General features: G+C 42.3%; 1 protein-coding gene across 7 annotated transcripts in view; it reads right to left on the reverse strand.

Moving 5' to 3' along the window:
* Positions 1-21,195, reverse strand: part of DPF3 (double PHD fingers 3) — a 419,567-nt gene that overhangs the window by 311,494 nt on the left and 86,878 nt on the right. For 2 of the 7 annotated variants that reach the window (XM_033952009.1, XM_033952012.1), the window contains exon 2: positions 18,152-18,217. The exons of 4 other annotated variants lie outside the window; for them this stretch is intronic. The gene's annotated coding sequence lies outside the window, so the exon portion shown is untranslated. Of the gene's footprint in view, positions 1-16,526; positions 16,590-18,151; positions 18,218-21,195 lie in introns of all 7 variants that reach the window. One more of the 7 variants, XM_033952010.1, reaches the window with a different exon arrangement.

Genomic DNA, 21,195 nt, shown 5'->3' on the forward strand with positions numbered 1-21,195 from the left:
ACAGTACCAACCCGGGTGCAACCTGTCACCAAAGGCTGCACCTCTTCAGCATCTAACATGGATGTTTGTCACCCTGGCTGTTTCAATACACATGTGGTAATGGCTAATGCATAATAAAACCCAAGCTTGATGCTTATCCCAGCTCTGTTCCAAGACAAAAAGCAAAATTTTACTGAAATCCAAAAATCAGCAAAACCACTAAACTCCAAGAAAAAAGTCACAGTTCTAAAAGCGGGGGAAAAAACATAAATCCACTTTACAAGATTCTTCAGTTGAACAGCAGAAGAAACTTAAGAGCTTCCGGTGCTCTCTCCAGGGAGCTCGTCGCTAACCCTTCTGCAACTGGCACAAAAATCCTCCTCACTCACGATGAAAACTGTAGCTCATGCCTTTTCGCTGAACGCTGAAACATGGACAAAGTTCCTAACCACAAAACTTGGGAATATTCAGCCCACTATGCGCTGTTAAGGCAAGGATCAACTAAAAACTCACTCCAGCTGTGTGAAAAGAAGATCCACTCTACTAAGGAAAAGGAAAATCCATTGTTCTTACCATCACTGGAGAGGACAGTGCCCTTGGCCACTTCCCACCTGCTCCTCTGGTTGATGGCTGCCCGCGGGATCTATCTCCATCCCCGTCACTTCCCTGCGAGTTTTATCCCTGTCCCTGCCCCATCCCTGCAAGCTCTGTTCTTATCTACACAAATCTCAAGCACTTATGATTTTAAAGTGTTCGAGGCTTGTGCAGATGAGGACAGACCTCGCAGGGAAAGGATGGGGACAAAGATTGATCCGGCAGGGACGGGGACAAATTTGTTCCCGTGTCATTCTCTAGGTCCCCTTTCCTCTGCCCACCCTTGGGGATAGATAGCACCTCCCTCCCTTCTCTGGAAAAATTGCCATTAGTTGAATATTCACCTAAATATCATAGCAGATCCACAAGGATAGAAAAATATGTCCTTATGCCTGCTTAGTGTTCTTTACGATCCCTTTTGCTAAGATTATTAGAAAAGGGATAGTAAACAAGACTAAGAGTGTTATAATACCTCTGTATCGCTCAATGGTGCGACCTCAACTTGAGTACTGCATTCAGCTCTGGTCACCTTATCTCAAAAAAGATATAGCAGAACTCAAGAGGGTTCAAAGAAGAGCGACCAAGATGATAAAAGGGGATGGAACTCCTCTCATATGAGGAAAAACTAAAGAGGTTGGGGATCTTCAGCTTGGAAAAGAAATGGCTAAGCGGAGATATGACTAAAGTCTACAAAATCCTGAATGGTGTAGAATGGGTACAAGTGGATCAATTTTTTACTCCATCAAAAATTACAAAGACTAGGGGACACTCAAAGTTACAGGGAGATCATTTTAAAACCAATAGGGAGGAAAGATATTTTTTTCACTCAGAGAATAGTTAAGCTCTGGAACATGTTGCCAGAGGATGTGGTAAGAGCGGTTAGTGTAGCTAGTTTTAAAAAAGGTTTGGACAAGTTCCTGGAGGAAAAGTCCATAGTCTGTTGTTGAGACAGACATGGGGGAAGTCACTGCTTACCATGGATCAGTGGCATGGAATGCTGCTACTATTTGGGTTTTTTCCAGGTAATTGCAACTTGGATTGGCCTCTATGAAGAGGGGATGCTGGGCTAGATAGACCATTGGTCTGACCCAGTAAGGCTATTCTAATGTTCTATTCTTAATCTCCCAGCTGCTATCCATACAAGCTTGGTGACGGGACAAAAACGCGTGAGACAATTGAGCGCTGACAATACCGAGCAGACAATCGCGCGCAGAACTTAAACTTAATTTTAAAGTGCTCCGGGGGGTGGGGGGAACCCCCCACTTAAGTTAGTACTGTTGCTGCTGCTGTTGGGGGGGGGGAAACCCCCCCATTACAGAGGAAACTGATGTTTTCCCCTAAAAAAAGTGAAAAACGCCTCTTCCCTCTATAATGGGGGTTCCCCACCACCATCCCCACCCAACAGCAGCGCAAACAGTACTAACTTAACTGTGGGGGTTCCCTCCCCAAACCACCCCCCTCGGAGCACTTTAAAATTAAGTTTAAGATCGGCGCGCAATTATCTGCTCAGTATTGTCGGCGCTCAATTGTCATGCGCGTTTTAGACTATGAACCTACAAGCTTCACGACCTGCAGGTGGAGGCTCCTTAGAGTAAGAGTAAAAAAAAATAAAATAAATAAGTTATCCTCTCTGGCCTGATTCTATAGACAGTGCCTAGATCCTAGGCGCCATTGAGCAAGATTATCATCCACTAGGTGCCATTTCTAGAATCACACCAGTGGCACCTAAGCAATCTTAGGCAGTAGTAGACACTAAAAGCTTAAGCAAACTGCCATTTAGGCCAGGGTTTTGTTGGCCTAAATTAGTGCCCCTAAATAAGACCATGCCCCCAAATCCACCCCCAGCCATGCGTGCTTGGTGTAGACGCCTACCGGGCTAATTTTTTAAAAATTGGTTTTTAATGGCACTTTCAATTATCAGCACTGATTAAGCCAATTAAGAAAATTAATCCCTCCCCCCCCCCCACATTAGGCTTTTTATCACCAGCTGTGGCAGTATTAGCTCCAACATTCAGATAATTCCTATGAGAGTTTGAGCTAACACAGCCGTGGCTGGTGATAAAAAGCCTAACGCAGCTTCATAAAAGGGGGGTTAAGTTAGGCGTCTAAGTTTTGGACCAGCAATACTGCGACCATGTTAAGACGATGTAAATAAAATTATGTTAAATTCTACTGTTAAAAGATTTTACTTTTTTTGTACGCATTCTAAAATATTTACTATGAGAGGCCTCTCCAATACCCTGTGAAAGGTTTAAGACATGAAAATATGAATAAAAATGTATTATGGTTTATTATTTTTAATATATACTACCTCTCACAAAATTGTTACTGAAGAGCTGTATTAAAAAAAAAACAAAAAAAAAAAAACAAGTGCTTCCAGAAGGGAAGGAATTTCAAATCTATTCTCCCCTCCGTGCCACCCCCCCCCCCCCCACCACCACCACCACCACCAAACACAAGATTCCCGAGAAAGATACAGAACAAGAAGAAACAATCTTAACACGATGCAATTTTAAAAAAATACATTGAATTTTCAAACATAGTACATCCAAATATAACATGAAATAATACCTATATCTAGACAAAATACCTATATCTAGAGAAAATGCAAAATTAATATATAGAAACATGACAGCAGATAAAGGCCAAATGGCCCATCTAGTCTGCCCATCCACAGTAACTATTATCTCTCTCTGAGAGATCCCACGTGCCTATCCCAGGCCCTTTTGAATTCAGACACAGTCTCTGTCCCCACCACCTCTTCTGGGAGACTGTTCCACGCATCCACCACCCTTTCTGTAAAAAAGTATTTCCTTAGATTACTCCGGAGCCTATCACCTCTTAACTTCATCTTATGCAGAGTTTCCTTTCAAATCGACTCATGCGCATTTACATTACATAGGTATTTAACGTCCCTATCATATCTCCCCTCTCCCGCCTTTCCTCCAAAGTATACAGATTGAGATCTTTAAGTCTTTCCCCATATGCCTTATGATGAAGACTACATACCATTCTAGTAGCCTTCCTCTGGACCAGTGGTAGGCAAACTCATTAGATTTTAGTGACGCGGCAGAGGGAATCACCAGCAGAAGGCCACAAACTGCGAAGGAGCCTGTTTAGAGTGCTGCGGCTGCCGACGAGTGCTAGAGGGAGGTTTGTCGGTCTTCTCGCAGTGGGAGGGTCGATGGGGAGGGCCCGGGGTGATGACGCTAGGGGGAGCCCAGGATGATGATGCTGGGGGGGGCGGGGCAATGACTCTACTGCGATCCGGCCCTGACGGCAGCCGTTCTCAAACTGCCTGCGGATGCCCCAAAGTTTTCCCTCTGTGGTGATCTGCCCTGTCAGAAACAGAAGTTGCGGCAGAGGGAAAACTTCAGGGCAGCTGCCGGCAGCTTGTGAGAATAGCTGCTGTGTTGGGGCCCTTCCATAAAGGAAAATTTTGGCTACTGGCAGAGCTGCACTCAAGTGACTAAAGAGCCACATGCGGCTTGCGAGCCTCTGGACCAACTCCATCCTTTTTATATTTTTTTGAAGGTGCGGCCTCCAGAATTGTACTCATTATATATAGACAAGTTTAACATAAAAAACAAAGCAGAGCACACATGAGTTGCCATTAGAGAATATGAAGGAGTTATGAGTGATTTCCAACTAAATTCCTACAATATTCATCCAGCAGGGCCCATTTCCTAGTAAAATTAGCAATATTGTTTTGTTTGCAAGCTATAACATGATGCAATATTAAAAACCAACAGAGAAGGTCATCCTGCAAAGCAATTCTTCTGAAATGCACAGCTCCCAAACCTGTCCTCAGATACCATCAGCTCGTTGGGGTTCAGGATATCTGTAAAGAATATGCAAAATATGGAGGCAATGCATAGTTAATGTGAACATCTGGAAAATCCAGTGAGCTTAGGGAAGCAAGGGTGGTGGGGTGGGTGTATCTGAGGACAGTGATGGATGCATTAGAACAAAGACCCTCCATCACAGATAGATATTTATGTGGATTTAACCATCTTTTTGAAGAGATTCACCTATAGCAGTGTACAGCAAGTTCAAGTCAACAAAAATTTACAATTTTGTTAACAGCATAACAGTAATAAAAAGACTAAGTATAAACAAATACAATGAATGAGGTAAATGCAAAATCAGCAAATTAAAACTTAATAGAACAACCATGAACCAGTTTCATAAATATACTTAAGATCACTGAAATTGAAAGGAGAGAGATATAATACAATGTCAGCATAATACTTATGAAACATCTAGTAAGCACACATCCGAACATTCAAATAACAGATATGACGCTAATGCTTTTCTACAATACAGCTTATCATATAGCCGAGGGGGCCAAATGCAGATATTAGATGGAGACAAGATGGGTAGTACAGAGTTCACTGGGTTAAACAGACGAGAGGCTAAACTCAAGTCATTTATATAGTTAAACATAAGAACTGCTGGGTCAGACCAGTGGTCCATTGTTCCCAGCAGTCCACTCATGCGGCGGCCCTTAGGTCAAAGACCAGTGCCCTATTTGAGTCTAGCCTTACTTGCGTATGTTCTGTTCCAGTAGGAACTTATCCAACCTTGTCCTGAATCCCTGCAGGGTGATTTCCCCTATAACAGCCTCTGGAAGAGTGTTCCAGGTTTCTACCACTCTCTGAGTGAAGAAGAACTTCCTTACGTTTGTATGGAATCTTTTCCCTTCTAACTTTAGCGAGTGCCCTCTCATTCTCTTCACCTTGGAGAGGGTGAATAGCCTCTCTTTCTCTACTAAGTCAATTCCCTTCAATATCTTGAATATTTCGATCATGTCCCCTCTCAGTCTTCTCTTTTCAAGGGAGAAGAGGCCCAGTTTCTCTAGCCTCTCATTGTATGGCAACTCCCCCAGTCCCTTAACCATTTTCATCACTCTTCTCTGGACCCTTTCAAGTAGTACTAAGTCCTTTTTCATGTACGGCGACCCATGTTGGACGCATAATTCCAGGTGGGGGCATACCATGGCCTTATATAATGGCATGATAACCTTTTCAGATCTGTTCGTGATCCCCTTCTTAATCATTCCTAGCATTCTGTTCGCCCTTTTCGCCACCGTCGCGCATTGCGCAGACAGTTTCAGTGACTTGTCTACAAGTACTCCCAAATCTCTTTCCTGGGGACTCTCTCTGAGTATAACACCGGACATCCTGTATTCGTGCGTATGATTTTTGTTACTGACATGTATCACTTTGCACTTATCCACGTTGAACTTCATTTGCCATTTCGCAGCCCATTCCTCAAGCGTATTTATGTCTCTTTGTAGGTCTTCGCAATCCTCCTTTGTGTCCTCGCTACTCTGAATAACTTTGTATCGTCTGCAAATTTAATCACCTCACTCGTCATGCCAATTTCTAGGTCATTTACAAATATGTTGAAGAGCACAGACCCGCACACTGAACCCTGCGGCACTCCACTCGTGACGCTTTTACAGTCTGAGTATTTTCTATTCACCCCCACTCTCCATTTCCTATCCGTCAACCAATTTTTAAATACACGTGAGTATATCACCCTCGATTCCATAGCTCGCAATTTTTCAAAGTAGACATTCATGCGGAACCTTGTCGAATGCCTTCTGAAAATATAGATCAGGGCTGCCCAAGTCCAGTCCTCAAGATCTATTGGCAGGCTAGGTTTTCAGGATATCCACAATGAACATGCATGAGAGAGATTTGCCTGCACTGCCTTCTTGGTATGCAAATCTCTCTCATGCATGTTCATTGTGGATATCCTGAAAACCTGGCCTGCCAGTAGATCTCAAGGACCGGACTTGAGCAGCCCTAATTTATATAGACGATGTTGACCAGGTCACCTTTGTCTATCTGACCATTTACTCCTTCAACGAAGTGCAGTAAGTTTATCAAGCAAGATCTTCCTTTGCTGAAGCCGTGCTGGCTGGTCCTCATCAGTTTATGTCCATCAAGGTGGTCAATGATGTGGTCCTTTATCAGCACCTCTACCATCTTGTAGTTTCCCAGATCTCCCTTCGAGCCTTCTTGAAGATCGGTGTAACATTCGCAACTTTCCAGTCTTCGGGAATCTTTCCTGATTTGATCAACAGATTTGCTATTAGTTGGAGCAGTTCAGCTATAACCCCTTTCAGTTCCTTGATTACCCTCGGGTGGATGCCATCCAATCCCGGGGATTTATTGTTTTTAAGCCTATCAATCTGTCAGCATACCTCCTCTAGACTGACCTGGATTACTATATATACTCTAATATAAACAGAGATTTTTGGGCCAAATGCCAGGAGGAGGGGAGAGAGTGAGGAGTCAGCAGTGCATCTGAACATAAGAACATAATAATAGCCTTACTGGGTCAGACCAATGGTTCATCAAGCCCAGTAGCCCATTCTCATGGTGGCCAATCCAGGTCTTTAGTACTTGGACAAATCCCAAAGAGCAGTAATATTCCATGCTACCAATCCAGGGCAAGTAGTGGCTTCCCCCATGTCTTTCTCAATAACAGACTATGGACTTTTCCTTCAGGAAATTGTCTAAACCTTTCTTAAAACCAGCTACACCAGTGGTCTCAAACTCAAACCCTTTGCAGGGCCACATTTTGGATTTGTTGGTACTTGGAGGGCCACAGAAAAAAATAGTTAATGTCTTATTAAAGAAATGACAATTTTGCATGAGGTAAAACTCTTTATAGTTTATAAATCTTTCCTTTTGGCTAAGTCTTAATAATAATATTGTAATTTATAGCTAAAGAGACATATGATCAAGAAACTGTTTTATTTTACTTTTGTGATTATGATAAACAAACCGAGGGCCTCAAAATAGTACCTGGCGGGCTGCATGTGGCCCCCGGGCCGCGAGTTTGAAACCACTGAGCTACACTATCCGCTCTTACCACATCCTCTGGCAACGTGTTCCAGAGCTTAACTATTCTCTGAGTGAAAAGAAATTTCCTCCTATTGGTTTGAAAAGTATTTCCCTGTAACTTCATTGAGTGTCCCCTAGTCTTTGTAATTTTTGATGGAGTGAAAAATCGATCCACTTGTACCCGTTCTACTCCACTCAGAATTTGGAAAACTTCAATCATCTCTCTCTTCAGCCGTCTCTTTTCCAAGCTGAAGAGCCCTAACCATTTTAGTCTTTCCTCATACGAGAGGATTGCGATCAGCCCTTTCTTCGGTCCTGGTCCTGCTATATTGGCTGGCAATGATGAAGCCAGATGCCACAGGGGCCTTCCCTCTTGCCAAGTCACTATATGTTCTGCCAGTCTCAATCTTTCCCCTCTCTGAAGGTACTTCCTGATTTTGAGGGGTGGGATCGAGACTGGCAGAGCCTATAGTGATTTGGCAAGAGGGAAGGCCCCTGTGGCATCTGGCTTCATCATTGCCAGCCAGTTTAGCGGGACCAGGACCAAAGGCAGGGTTAATCGCAATCTAGAATTGCTGCTGACTCCTCACAAAAGCCTCATCAGTGATTTCTCTGGTTTATGATTTTTTTATGTATTTGTCAACTATACTCTTTTTTTTTAATTTTTTAATATCTTTATTCATTTTAAAGCCAAAAATAAGTGCAATATTTTACAGACATTTAAAAAAATAAAAAAGTAGTCAGTGTTTCTGTTACAAACCAATACAGGCCATTATCACTATATTTTCCAACAGTGGAAGCTATGCTGTTCCAGAATGAATTTCTGCACTGCTCAGCTCCTGATTAAAAGGGGATCTAGTCCCATTCTCTGAGAATGAGTCAAACATCAGTTAACAATAAGGAAATTCATGTTGTGGAATACAGTAGAATCCCAGTTAACTAGTACTCAACCAACCAACACTCTCAACCAACTAGCAAAAAAAAAAAGAAAAATTTGTCTCCCATGCTGACCCAACCCCCCTCCTCCCCCCCTCCAGTCCCTGAAGCAGCGGCAGCAGCCAGTCAGTAGAGGTAGCAATGTAAACAGGCTGTTTGCAGCTAGCCCCAGAAGGACCTTTCCTCTGCCGCATCACTTCCAAAATAGCAGAGAAAAGGCCCTGCCGGGGATGGCCACAAGCAGCCTGTTTACAGTGTTGCTTCTGCTGACCGGCTGACTGCTGCTGCTTTGGGAGAGCCAGAAGAGTCGCAAGCAAAAGATACCAGAGCTGGGGGGAGGAAGGGACATGGATGCTGGACCTGCAGGGTGAAGGGCAGGGGAGGAGAGATGGATGAATGTTGGAACCATAAGTGTGGGGGGAGGAGGGGGAGAGAAAGTGACCCAGAACAGAAAGGAAGATAGGAAGGAGGAACCAGAAACTAGTGTTATCTGGCATCTACCAATCTCCATGGATGCTGGATACAGAGTCTACTGTAGCAAGATTGCTGGGGGTTCTCTAAGCAGCACCTGCAATATCCAAATTTTTGCCTATATGGCTCATGCATTGCTCTGAAGGCTGGCAGTCTCTCTGTTTCTGCCTTCCAGGTCACATCTTAAAGGAACAATTTCTTTGATATTCAAGATCCTTGTAAAGTCCTGGCCAGAAGGAAGGGGGATGGGGGATTAATGTCCCAGGTGCCACTAATGATGGTCTTATTGTGCCCTTCCTCTGGTTCATGTTCAGATGGGCCTCAACAACTATTCCCGACTTTTAAAAGAATACATTACAAATATAAATATATTCTTTACTCTGTCCATGGTGAGATGGAAATGAGGAGGGCAGACAAAACCTAAAAGAATTTTAATAAAGCCATGGTCATTATTTATCTAGCTAAAATGTACATCAATAATGTACCTCTGTGTAAATGTAAATCTGTTCTCAGCCAACCAGAACAGAACATAAAACAAATCCCCACAGGCAGAGACACAATAGAAACCAGAAAATCTCAAGAAACTTTAATATGAAATAATTGAAGAATTTTAAATTTACATAGGCTCAAGCGTTAGAAATATACTTCATTTTTACTATAAATTGTTTTTATTTTCAAATAGCCGCGGCAGTGCAGGCAGCACAATTTAAGCAGCAGGGGCCCTTTTACTAACGTGTGCTGAGAAGTCAACGGGTAACTCAGTATATGTTAATTGCTTCTGCACCAGGGGGTCAAAAAACATGGCAGCTAGCACCTTAACTTCATGTTGTATTAGGAGCGGGAACTTGGCAAGTCGGGGAAGAGTAGGTGTAGACTATATACTACAGTTAGCACACTGTACTTACTGCATGCTAACCATCAGTTTTGCAATTATTGCGTAGGGCCCAAGTCTATACATGGTGCTTAGTGGCATCTAACTCCTCCAGCTGTCAATCAACCGTTAGGTGTTAGAGAATGACACGGTGACAAAATTCATCACCGTTCCCATCCCCACAGGCAACCATCTTCATGTCACTCTTTAAGGAGCGAGGGAAGAATCAAAGTATGAATGGCTACAACCACTGACCCTCAAGCTTTGCTTTACAGAATGCTGGTGTAAAAGGACTGAGGTTGAGATAGACACTGAAAAATGACATGGGATTATTTCCCTCGGTTATCCGCGGGGACGGTGATGAATTTTGTCACCATGTCATTCTCTATTAGGTGTCATGTATAGAATCGAGTCTAGCAGCACCTAACAACTTATGATGTCTACCAACACCTATTAGGTGCCATTATATTAGGCCAGGGGTTTTCTGGCCTATTTTACCGATGCCTAAGTCATATCGCACCTATTCTCCACCCGTAACCATGCCTACTTTGTGGGTAGACACATGTAGGTGCGGGTAGGCATCTTGACGTAGGCGCAGGTAGACACCATGCTGAGTTCTATACGCAACTTTAATTAATCTATTTTAATCATTTTAATTAGCTTTTAATTAAAACGCCAATTAAAGGGAGAGCAAGGGGTTTGAGTTACCTGAGGGAGAAGAGACATTTTGCAGTTCCTGGCATTGCGAGTGCTTTCTTGGACTTTCAAGTGCCTGGTGACTTCAGAAAAATGGGCCGATGCCAGAGATAAAAAAATCAAGCCACTTTCTGTGGCACAGCCGCAGGGCATGGCCAAAGGGGTGTGCCCTAAGAGGCATGTAAGGCCCCTTGTGAGCCCCTTTGGAGCCCCAATGGAGTTTGGATAAAATTAAATTGAATATCTTGGTTAATTGTTGCTGTATGATGGGGAAGCGCAAAGTGAAATCTAGATCTATGCTGACTAGTACACCTCAGGGTCTATTGAGAAACATTTAATGCCACTGATGAAAAGTTGTTCTCCTTCTCTTCATGTAGGGAATGATTCAGGTGCCTCCATAAGTTCTGGAGAGAGGGCCTCCCCCGCTCTACCTTCAGCCTCTCATCTATCACCTGGGGGGGGGGGATTTCCCCAAATTGGTATTTCCCTGCCAGGAGAGAATATGACTTTGGGTCAACCTCTATTGTTACCACCTCCAGTAGAATCTAAGATTGAATTTGTAGAATTCGCTATTGAGGTACCCTCTTCTGAGGTAATACCTCAACAAATATCACTTTTAGATGTCTAAAAGGTGGTTAAGAGGACTGAAGCATTGTTACAGGGTCTAATCTGTACTTTTTCTGAGTGAGTTGCATCTAAAATTGATGATATGGATAGAAAATTTAAATCTTTAGAAGTGACTAAAAACAGAATGGAATTTCAGATTAGTGTGTTACAACAAACAAGCTTCCCTGCGATTAAGGATAGGCTTTGGTTACACAGGCAGCTTAAGTTAATGGAAAATTTTAAATTTTCTTGTGTGTCCATTATTATCAGCGGAGATATTGCTGAGAAAATACTTTAAAGAGTTTCTAATTTTGAGTAATGCTAAGACAATTGTATTGACTAAGGGCTCCTTTTACTAAGCTGCGCTAGCGGAACCCTAACGCTTCCATTGAGCTGGCATTAGTTTTTCCGTGTAGCACGGGAGTTAGCACACGCTAATCTGCAGTGTGCGCTAAAAACGCTACCGCAGCTCAGTAAAAGGAGCCTTAGATGTTTCTGTCTTCCAAGAAGGATGAGTGTAGAGCAGGAGGGTATGGTGTCAGGTGGATCTGAGGAACAGAGAAATCCATTGGATAATATGGCTGCTTTCTTTAGCAACAACTCAAGATGAGATATCTGAATGTGCTGCCATCCGGGTTACCTTCTCCTCTGAGGTCGATAAGAATTTAGTTTTGAAAAAATAAATTCCTGAAAAAAAAAAAAATTTTCCTGTTTTGTGGTCAGAAAATGCATATGTTTCTAGATGTTTCTAAAACAACCCAGGATAGAAGAAAACAAACAGTTTCTTCAGTATAGATCTCAAGTTTTAGCTCGTGGAACTACTTTATTCTGAAATTTCCAGTCAAATGCATGATTACATATTTAAAGGCATCTTATGTTTTTTATGAATCTAATCGATTAGAGCAGGGGTGTCAAAGTCCCTCCTCGAGGGTCACAATCCAGTCGAGTTTTTAGAATTTCCCCAATGAATATACATTAGATCTATTATCATACAATGAAAGCAGTGCCTGCAAATAGATCTCATGCATATTCATTGGGGAAATCCTGAAAACCCGACTGGATTGCGGCCCTTGAGGAGGGACTTTGACACCCCTGGATTAAAGAAAGAGCGAGAGGCTGCTAAAGAAAATCATTGAGTGGAAAAGTGATAATTTGTAAATGTGATGCGCACAATTTATTTCAACAAACCAATACTTCCTTCAGTTCCTCGGACGTATGTTCCCAGCTCCTCAATGCCCATCGGGTAATCAATCTTGTTCTTACATCTAGTTTTATATTCTTTATGGAGCCAGTTTGCAATTCCAAAGCTCTGAGAGAACACACCAATTGCAAGCTGACCGACAGTTTGCAGTGGCGTAGTGAGGAAGAGCGGCACCTGGGGCAGTGGTGCCCAGCATCGCCATGCCGTGAACCCCCTCACATACCTCTTCAAATGTTCACTGGCATAAGCAGCACCTTCCACCCGCTGCTTTGCGCGGGCCTCAGCACCCTTTTGTTGTCCTGTTTATTGTGAGCTTCTATAGCACTACCAATGACTGCGGAGTCAATTCAGAACGGTTTGCATGAGCTTCTGCAAAGGTGTTACAATACAGGAGCTGCTGTAAAGGTGTTACAATACAGAGTTACAAAGAGCTTCTGCGAGGTGTTACTATACATGGGCTCTATACAGCGTTACAGGTGCTTCTGTAGCAGTGTTACAGTACAGAGTTATTAAGACCAGCATAATTATGGTATAATCAGTCATTCTACTTATGTTACCGGCACATCGATCATCCTTCTTATTTGCATATGTTCATATCAAATCAATCGTCCTCCCTATATTCACATCTAATATTAGGTTTACTATTGCAGCTAAGTACACTATATTTACAATTGCCAGGAAGTGATGTCAGAAGGGAGCTGGGGCTTGCGTAAGCAGCAAGTGGAAAATGCTTCTCGCACTGGTGAACATTTCAAGAGGTGTGGAGAGGCGCCAGCACCCCCCTTGAAGATAGAACCCCATCCCACTGATAGTTTGTATCATGTGCTGATAAAGAATTTCTCAAGATCAGTTTTAGTCTTTTGTATTATTCTTTTATTATTAAACAAGGAATGACTTACAATGGACAAATCTGGGAGGTGTCAAGCCCTTGCATCATACATGGAGACTGGTGTAAATGAAAGGGAGAGAATAGATCTTTTAGAGCACGTTATGGAAAAATTATTGGACTATTGTGAAAACCTGAAAAATCTGAGAAATATTAGATGAGTCGTTATTTACGCATTCCTGATATGCAGTTTCATGTATCCACAGTTACATCAATTGCTATCAATATTCCCCATTCGTGCCACTTTGTTCGTACATTCGCAGACCGTCTCTTTAAAAAAAAAAAAAAAAAAAATGGCTCTCTTTGCTTTCACTTTTACCTCACAGCCGGGCGTTTGGCCCCCAAGCATCCAGAGAGTGAATTACAGGTACACCAAGTGCCATCCCATGCAGGAACCTAACCCTACTTTCCCAACAAGATCCATGGTTTACATTCTGCAGTTTTGAAGGCACGTGTACTGCTGGAGCCTAACCTCTATTTTCCCCATAGACTCAGCGTTTCGTTATTCATGATTTTGCAGTTCGCAAACATTTGAGAACCATATTACCATGAATAATAAGAACAGACTGTATATTCAAATGAGCTGAATAGTCTATCTTTGCATTTTATCTATACATTCAATTATCCTAACACATTACAATGAATTAATGTTGAGAAAAGTGTGTTAATATCACTAACACACACTAAAATATAGTTTTCAGAAGGTGCATTTAATACTTGGATAAATACTGTAAGTCCATATGTGAATTAACACTAGCACAGGGACTTTTATTTGTCTTGAGGCAGAACAGATTTTGATCTGCCTGATCTTTGATAAAGGGTTTAAGCCTTTTAAAATAAAAGAAATACCTTTAAAAAGATTAATTTGGGAGAAAATCCTTAGATGCAGTGTCTGCTTGCTAGTATTTCAACTACAGAATGCTATATGCCGAGATATTCAGTGACAAGTTCCTGACCACAGATATTATAGTGTCATATGCTGTTTCCCTCAGAAAGTTGGCTTTCAAAATAAGAAGAGTAAAGATTTCATTATACTCAAAATCTTCCTAAGTTAAACCATATCCTTCTATATTTTGAAGCCATCTGATCAATGATGACGAGGCATAAGCTAAATAAATGGCTGTTTTTAAGTCATATACCATAGGTCAAGAGTTTTTCATGGCTAATCCAACTTTTTTTTAGCCTGTTCCATGGGGTCCTTCGAAGTCGATTGAGTGTCGACTGGAAAGGTAGTTTTATAAAATGCAAGACAACTTTGGCTCTATCTATGGGATGGAAAATCTTTTGACAGTTTATATATTCTTCTAATTAGCCTGTGGAAAATTGCTTATGCTCATAGACCAATTCCTTTTCCTCATAGTTTTTATTGCAGGATGGTCTTTGGATACCCTGGGGAAAGCCTTGTCCTCCTCTAAAGTAAATTGACCATGATCCTGTAAAGGCTTAATTTCTCCTTTAGAGGTTAAAAAAAAGGAGGCCATGGTGAACAGCTATTCAGGAAGGGATAGCTTCAGGGGGCCAAAGGGCAGCAAACAAGTTGATAATGAGAATATAATGAGGCACTTGGGGCCAGACAGCTCCAAAGCACAGAATGCATTCTCGGACTTGTTACAATATGAATGCACCTCATTATCCCTTGCTAGCCATGCATGGTCACTCTAGTGAGGTCTCTCACCTCTAGGAAAAGTAGATATGGAGCATTCTTGAATTATGGAAACAGCAAACCAAGCACCACAAATAGGACAAGAAGCAAAAATGTTTATCCATGTTTCAACAGAAGGTTTGTCTCATATTCATACTGTTTCACATTTATTCACTCCTGCTCCATTGAAATAAATGATAGAAAAATGTTGCAACCATGGAAGTATCAAAAGAATATTTAAAATAAAGGAAAAACACACCAATGCCCTATCATGCCATAAAGGACAAACAATTGCTACCTGTAAACTTGTATATTATGTATATTGGTTTTAGATCCTGACTATGTGTCGAGTTAAGATAAAAGCTTGTACCAAAAAAAAAAGCTTGTACTATCTATGGCAAATTGTAACCTGTTAACTGTATACAATACTCCCCCCCCCAAATTCACAGGGGTTCCAATCCAGGAACCCCCGCGAATTATGAAAAACCGAATATACAGTTTTTAGGCAGGGGAGACAGGAGAGGCCTCTCCAGCGGAACCTCTCCTGCCCAGTCATTCGTGGTCAGAAAATACCGCGAATGACCGGGACCATGAACCGCCAACCGCGAATTCGGGGGGGAGCACTGTATTATGTATGTTAACCTATAACCCGTCTGAGCTCTTTGGGGAGGACAGGATAGAAAATTAATAAAATAAACTGCTATAACTGTTTGGTCAATTCGTCCCCTCAGTAGCATCTGTCCTTCTCAGTAGTATACAGCACTGGCAATATCCTAACCCCCAAAATCACTCGTCAATGAGGAAAACGTTCCACAACAACTATGTGAAAACTATACAAAACACAACAGTAAACATGAACGCTCACTAGCATCAATACATATAACATGTACCATAGTACTGTATATTCGTGAGAAAGACAGATACAGCTGATCCCAGAATGGAAGAGATGACCCTTTTTGTAGGTGTAGTTCTTACTAGAGAATGACACAGAGACCCATTTTTTCCCATCTCTGCGGGAACTCATTTTCCCTGTCCCATTCCAGCAAATTCTTTTCCTGTCCCTGCCCCGTTCCTGCAAGCTCCGTCCTCATCTGCACAAGCCTCAAACGCTTTAAAATCATAAGTGTTCGAGGCTTGTCTGGTTAAGGCAGAGCTTACAGGAATGGGACAGGGACAAAACTTACGGGGACGGGATGGGGAAATTGAGTTCCTGCGGAGACGGCGGCAAATTTGTCTCCATGTCATTCTCTAGTTCTTACCATAGGCAGCAGAATGGGCTGGGTCACTGGGGTCATGGCCTGACCAGTATTTTATCCAATAAAGAATCAGCAACAGCAGAGCCTGGAGGCAGTGATGCAGTAAGGAGGGATCGGAAGCCAGTCCACCCTTGATGGTGGCACCAGCGCCTGTCCTCCTCTCCACCCCCCCTCCCCCATGCCCCTTTAAAGTTCCCAGGGTGAGCAGCAGCCCCAACCTGCTGCTTAGGCCAGCATCGGCTCTGACATCACTTCCTGGACTTGCACCTAGGAAGTGATACCAGAGGAAGAGCCAATGCTAGTGGGAGCAGCAGGTTGGGGTTGCTGCTCAAGCCAGGAATGTTATAGAGTTACGGGGGAAGGGAAGGGGTGCACACAGTGGGAGGGGGTGCCACAGCCCTGGCACCCCTTATCCTCACTACGCCCCGAGGCAGGGCTGGAGATTGGTTGGTTTGACCACTCCAGCCATAATGGTGGTGCTCCTTCCTTTCTCTTTAGCTCTTGCCATGTTTGCATTTTCTAACGTACCTCTTGATCCGAACTAGGCTTTCTCTTTCATCCCAGTCATGAAATGCTGTTCCTCTTCCACCTCTAGTAGCAAGAAGACACGCAAGTCATCAACTTAGAGGCAGTGGGATCCCTTCATGTTCCTCCCTCCCCCAAGAGAGGCCTAGCACCTGGAAAATCCCATGCTCACTCCCATCCAACCACCAGGACAAAAAAAAAAATACAGCTATTTGATTTACTTTTTGTAATAAAATCTCTCTATTCGGTACATTATGGGAATAATGTTTTTTTATCCATGTATAAAGCAGGATTTATACATGGAAACCGCCCTTATAAAAATGTTAAGATGTACATTGGTATATATACATAAAAGTAAGTGCACCGCAAGATAGCGCTTTCATACAGTTCCCGTCACTCTTAATAGGGCACTTAAATTTACCATATATGCCAATTATACGCATGCATTTATAGGCACAATGCCTCAGGAAAATATTGCACCTAATGTGTGGTGCCCATTTATAGAATTGCTCTCTTTTGTATGTGGCACCGTTTACTGCATTTAATCTATTACAAAATTCACAGAGTAGCAGCAGGATTTTGTATTACTTCATACAGTAAACTTACAGACAGGAACACTTTTTTAAAAAATATTTTTAAAGCCGTCATCCCAGATCATTGAAAATGTGGTCATCAGTGAGTAGTTTTTCAAGGTACACTATCTGTACTGATTTACAGAATTATAAATAAAAAAGCTATAGTAACAGAGATTCACAAAGCAGGGGTGACCTTATATTTGGGTTAAAAAATATATATATATCTGGCATCTCCAGGCTTTGTACAGTCACAGATATAAAAGAGAAGGATGTGAAACTGGGCACAGCACTTAACCATCCTTTGTCTCAGTTACAGACAGACTGTAAGGCTTTGGGGGAGACAGAAAAACATCCAATATACTTAAAGGTAACACACCTTGAGCTACAACTGAAAAAGGCATGAGCTAAAATCCAAAATTCCTCTCCTCTTCTCATGTCTTTCAGTTCTCTGGGCTGGCTGGGAAGACTAGTGCCATCATTAGGCAACACTGGCTAGTTCTACCTGTTCATGAAGTCTTTGGTTCTAAGCACTGGGATCAGGACCCTAAAAGAATTCTGAAGAATGAAGGGGTTATGGTCACCTGGGACATCCCCATTCCAACCAACTGAATCTGGATACAAGGGAACTGGATATAGTGGTAAAAGAAAAAAGTAAAAAAAAAAACATTGATCGTACAGGTATCGGTCCCAAGAGATTATTCTGTGAACTGGATGGAGGGGGAGAAATGTCTTAAATACCAAGAAAGGCAGTTAAAGGCCATGAAAATGTGGCAGAAAGATGCAGAAACATAGGCAGTGGAACACTTTTTGTTTGGGGGAGCCCAAAATCTTCACCCTAGACCACACCCAAGCCCCACCCCATAATATAGTACTAATTGTAATGCCATTTCTTCCATTCAATCTTCATATACACAATATAATCTTATTAAGAATACATAATGGTAACCACATAATTAAAACTACACAAAACACACTGTATGCAGAAATTTTTTAAAATTAACTATCATTTATATTTTGCTTTTATCATAGAGGTCAAGGAAGATGCAAGGTCACCTCAGTAACTGCTACAGAAAGCTCCGCTTCAATGCCTAGAAGTACATCAAGAAGTAATACAAAACCCTGCAAAGAGAATAAGAATAGCAATACTGGGTCAGACCAATGGTTCATCTAGCACAGTATCCCGTTTCCTTATTTTTTTGTAACTATTTAATTTTAACAAACATACATTGCGCAAGCTGCGAAGTGTTGCGAGTTCTTCAACACCCACTCTCAACACAAATCACTGCAAAAATACAGTAGGCGATAGGATAGTGGTCTTCACTAATTTTTAAGTTGGGGTTGTATTGAGTCCAAAAAAAGCTGAAAGAGCCAACAAATATCTTCCTACTTGGGGCCACAACAGCAAGTAATGTTTCTGGACTTCCATACCCACCAGAACACCTGGCCTCGGTCACACATACAGAAAACAGAAAAAAAAAATCCTTTTCAAACACAAACCCACAAGCTAAAAATACTATTGTACACAAATAAAACCCTAATATGCCAGACTCTGTTCACAGTATACCACAAAAGAAACAAAGTAATGCATTTCTTCCTGAGAAGTTCAAAATATGTCAATTTGGAAAATTTTTATCTGGTTTTATATTTTAATCACTAAATTGAAAATAAACATTTTCCTATACCTTTGTTATCTGCCATTTTTTTATCTGATCATCTTGTTCCCTATGTGCTCTTAATTCTGCTTCCAAAGCCTCCTTATGAATTTGTTGTTTCTTTCCTCTCCATCACCTTTTGCACTACATTCATCTTTAACACCAATTTTTATATTCAGTTTTCTTACATTTTTATGCCTCCATCTCAAATCTCTCTCCTTTCTCTCCATTCATGTGCACATCTTCTTTCTCTCCCATCTTGCCTTCCTCTCCATGTGCCACAGTCTCCTTCCCTTCCATCCATGTGTCCCCCATTTCTCTCCTTTCTTCCTTTCCAAATTCAACATTTCTCCCTTCTTCCTCCCTCCTTCCCCAACCCGTTTCAACAAATAACCTCCCCACCTGGTTCCGAAGCCCCCCCCCTTCGCCTCAAAAACTACAATGAGATCACTGATGCAGGAGCAATTCTCTTGTGCTATCCTTGTGCCTCCTCTGCACAGTTCCTTTGCTGCAGTCCACCCAACCAGAAACAGGAAGTTGATGCACAGTAGGTATGGACACAAGCAGAAGAACTGTGCAGAGAAGGACCCTGGTAGTGCTTGAGAATTGGTGCCGCACCAGTACCCTCCTTGCAGTTTTTGAGGTGAAGGGGGCCTTGGATCTTTTAACCAATAGAAGGAAATATTTTTTTCCCTCAGAGAATAGTTAAGCTCTGGAATGCGTTGCCAGAGGATGTGGTAAGAGTGTTTAATGTAGCTGGTTTTAAAAAAAGGTTTGGACAAGTTCCTGGAGGAAAAAGTCCATTGTCTGCTGTTGACAGATATAAGAGAAGCCAGTGCTTTCCCTGGATCAGTGGCATGGAATGCTGTTACTATTTGGGTTTTTGCCAGGTACTTGCGAGTCGGATTGGCCTCCATGAAGACGGGATACTAGGCTAGATGGATCATTAATAGCCTTACCCAGTAAGGCTATTAAGTTCTTAATTTTGCATGCAATCCTGATGTGCAAGCAACTTAAACGAGCCATTAACAGTCTAATTGGATGCTAATTATTGACATTAATTGGCACCAATTAAGATGCACACACATCTGGCTGTGTGATATTCTATAACATTGTGTGCCCAAATCCCATAGCACACAACCAAAAATGGGTGTGGCCACGAGAGGGTATGGACAAGTCATGGCCATCCCAAAAAGATGTGTGCAGAGTTACAGAATTCTGGTGTTGCGCGCTCAATTTACACACCAGGATTTATACCAGGTTTCAGCTGGTAAGTCCTTCTCATCTGCAATCTTCTTGGCTTGGCCCTTTCCCCTCCCTTTTATTTTATGATGTAGCCGTTAATTGTTTATACCTCTTGTGTCAAGTATGTGTATGTCCATTGTTTTTAAACAATCCCCGTACGTCTTTCCTATTTTATACAATGTGTATGGAAACCGCTTAGGCTCCTTTAGTGGTATAGCAAATATAATACAACTTGAAACTTGTTCCCAAAGATGGTCACAAGAATCAACACTACGCACTATTCTATATAGAACATTAATCCTGGAGCACCTTTTCTAAAATAACACTAAGCACCTAAGCGTCAGCACCATTTTCTGAAATCGGCCCTATATCCTTAGCTAGAGCAGTATAGATGACAACTGAGCAGAGTGGGTGGGCCAATCAGTCTTGATCTGCTGTCCTCTGTTGCAGTGCGTTACTAGGTAAAACTTCTGCGCTCTGTTTATATTGAAGCATTTTTGTTTTAATTTACTTACTTTTGACCTTTGATTATTCACGAAAATAACTTCTATATAAACTTCTGCTGCTCTACTTTATTTAGGATTAAATATTCCATTAATCAGCTTGGTGTCTGGTTAATTTCATATAAGAGCTTCTGCATACTGAATGATCCAGAAGTGTGACGTTTGTTGTTTGAAGTCTTGTAGTCTCATAGCTTTTTAATGGCTTGATTCAAATATTTAATGCTGGTACATAAGATATCACCAGGTCAGAGAAAATTCACAAACCAGCACAATCTCACTTCTAACAGAGCAGAAGATAGCACATAAATACAGTTCGCCCAGGGCAGGATTAATTCGTCGAGGGCCCCTAGGCACACAAGTACACTGGGCCCCCCTGCCCCGTCCCACCCCACCATGTGCCCAGGCGGAAACAGGAAGCTGCGTCAGAGGTATGCTTTGGGCAAGCAGCACCGCTTGCAAAATTACAGTTCCCGTTGCCTTTCTTACCCGCGTTGCTTGCTTGTCTTACTTTACGGCGATGGGGGGGGCCACGTTGTTGATGGGGGGGGGGGGGCCTGTGTTGCAGATCGATGCTGTAAGGGCCCATCGCCGTTTGGAAAAAACAATGTTGATGCCCTCCTTCATCGGGCCCCCCTGACCATTTTGGGCCCTAGGCACGTGCCTACTTGGCCTATTGGTTAATCCTGCCCTGAGTTCG

Source organism: Geotrypetes seraphini, chromosome 7 (genome assembly GCF_902459505.1).
Source record: "Geotrypetes seraphini chromosome 7, aGeoSer1.1, whole genome shotgun sequence".
Lineage (NCBI taxonomy): Eukaryota > Metazoa > Chordata > Amphibia > Gymnophiona > Dermophiidae > Geotrypetes > Geotrypetes seraphini.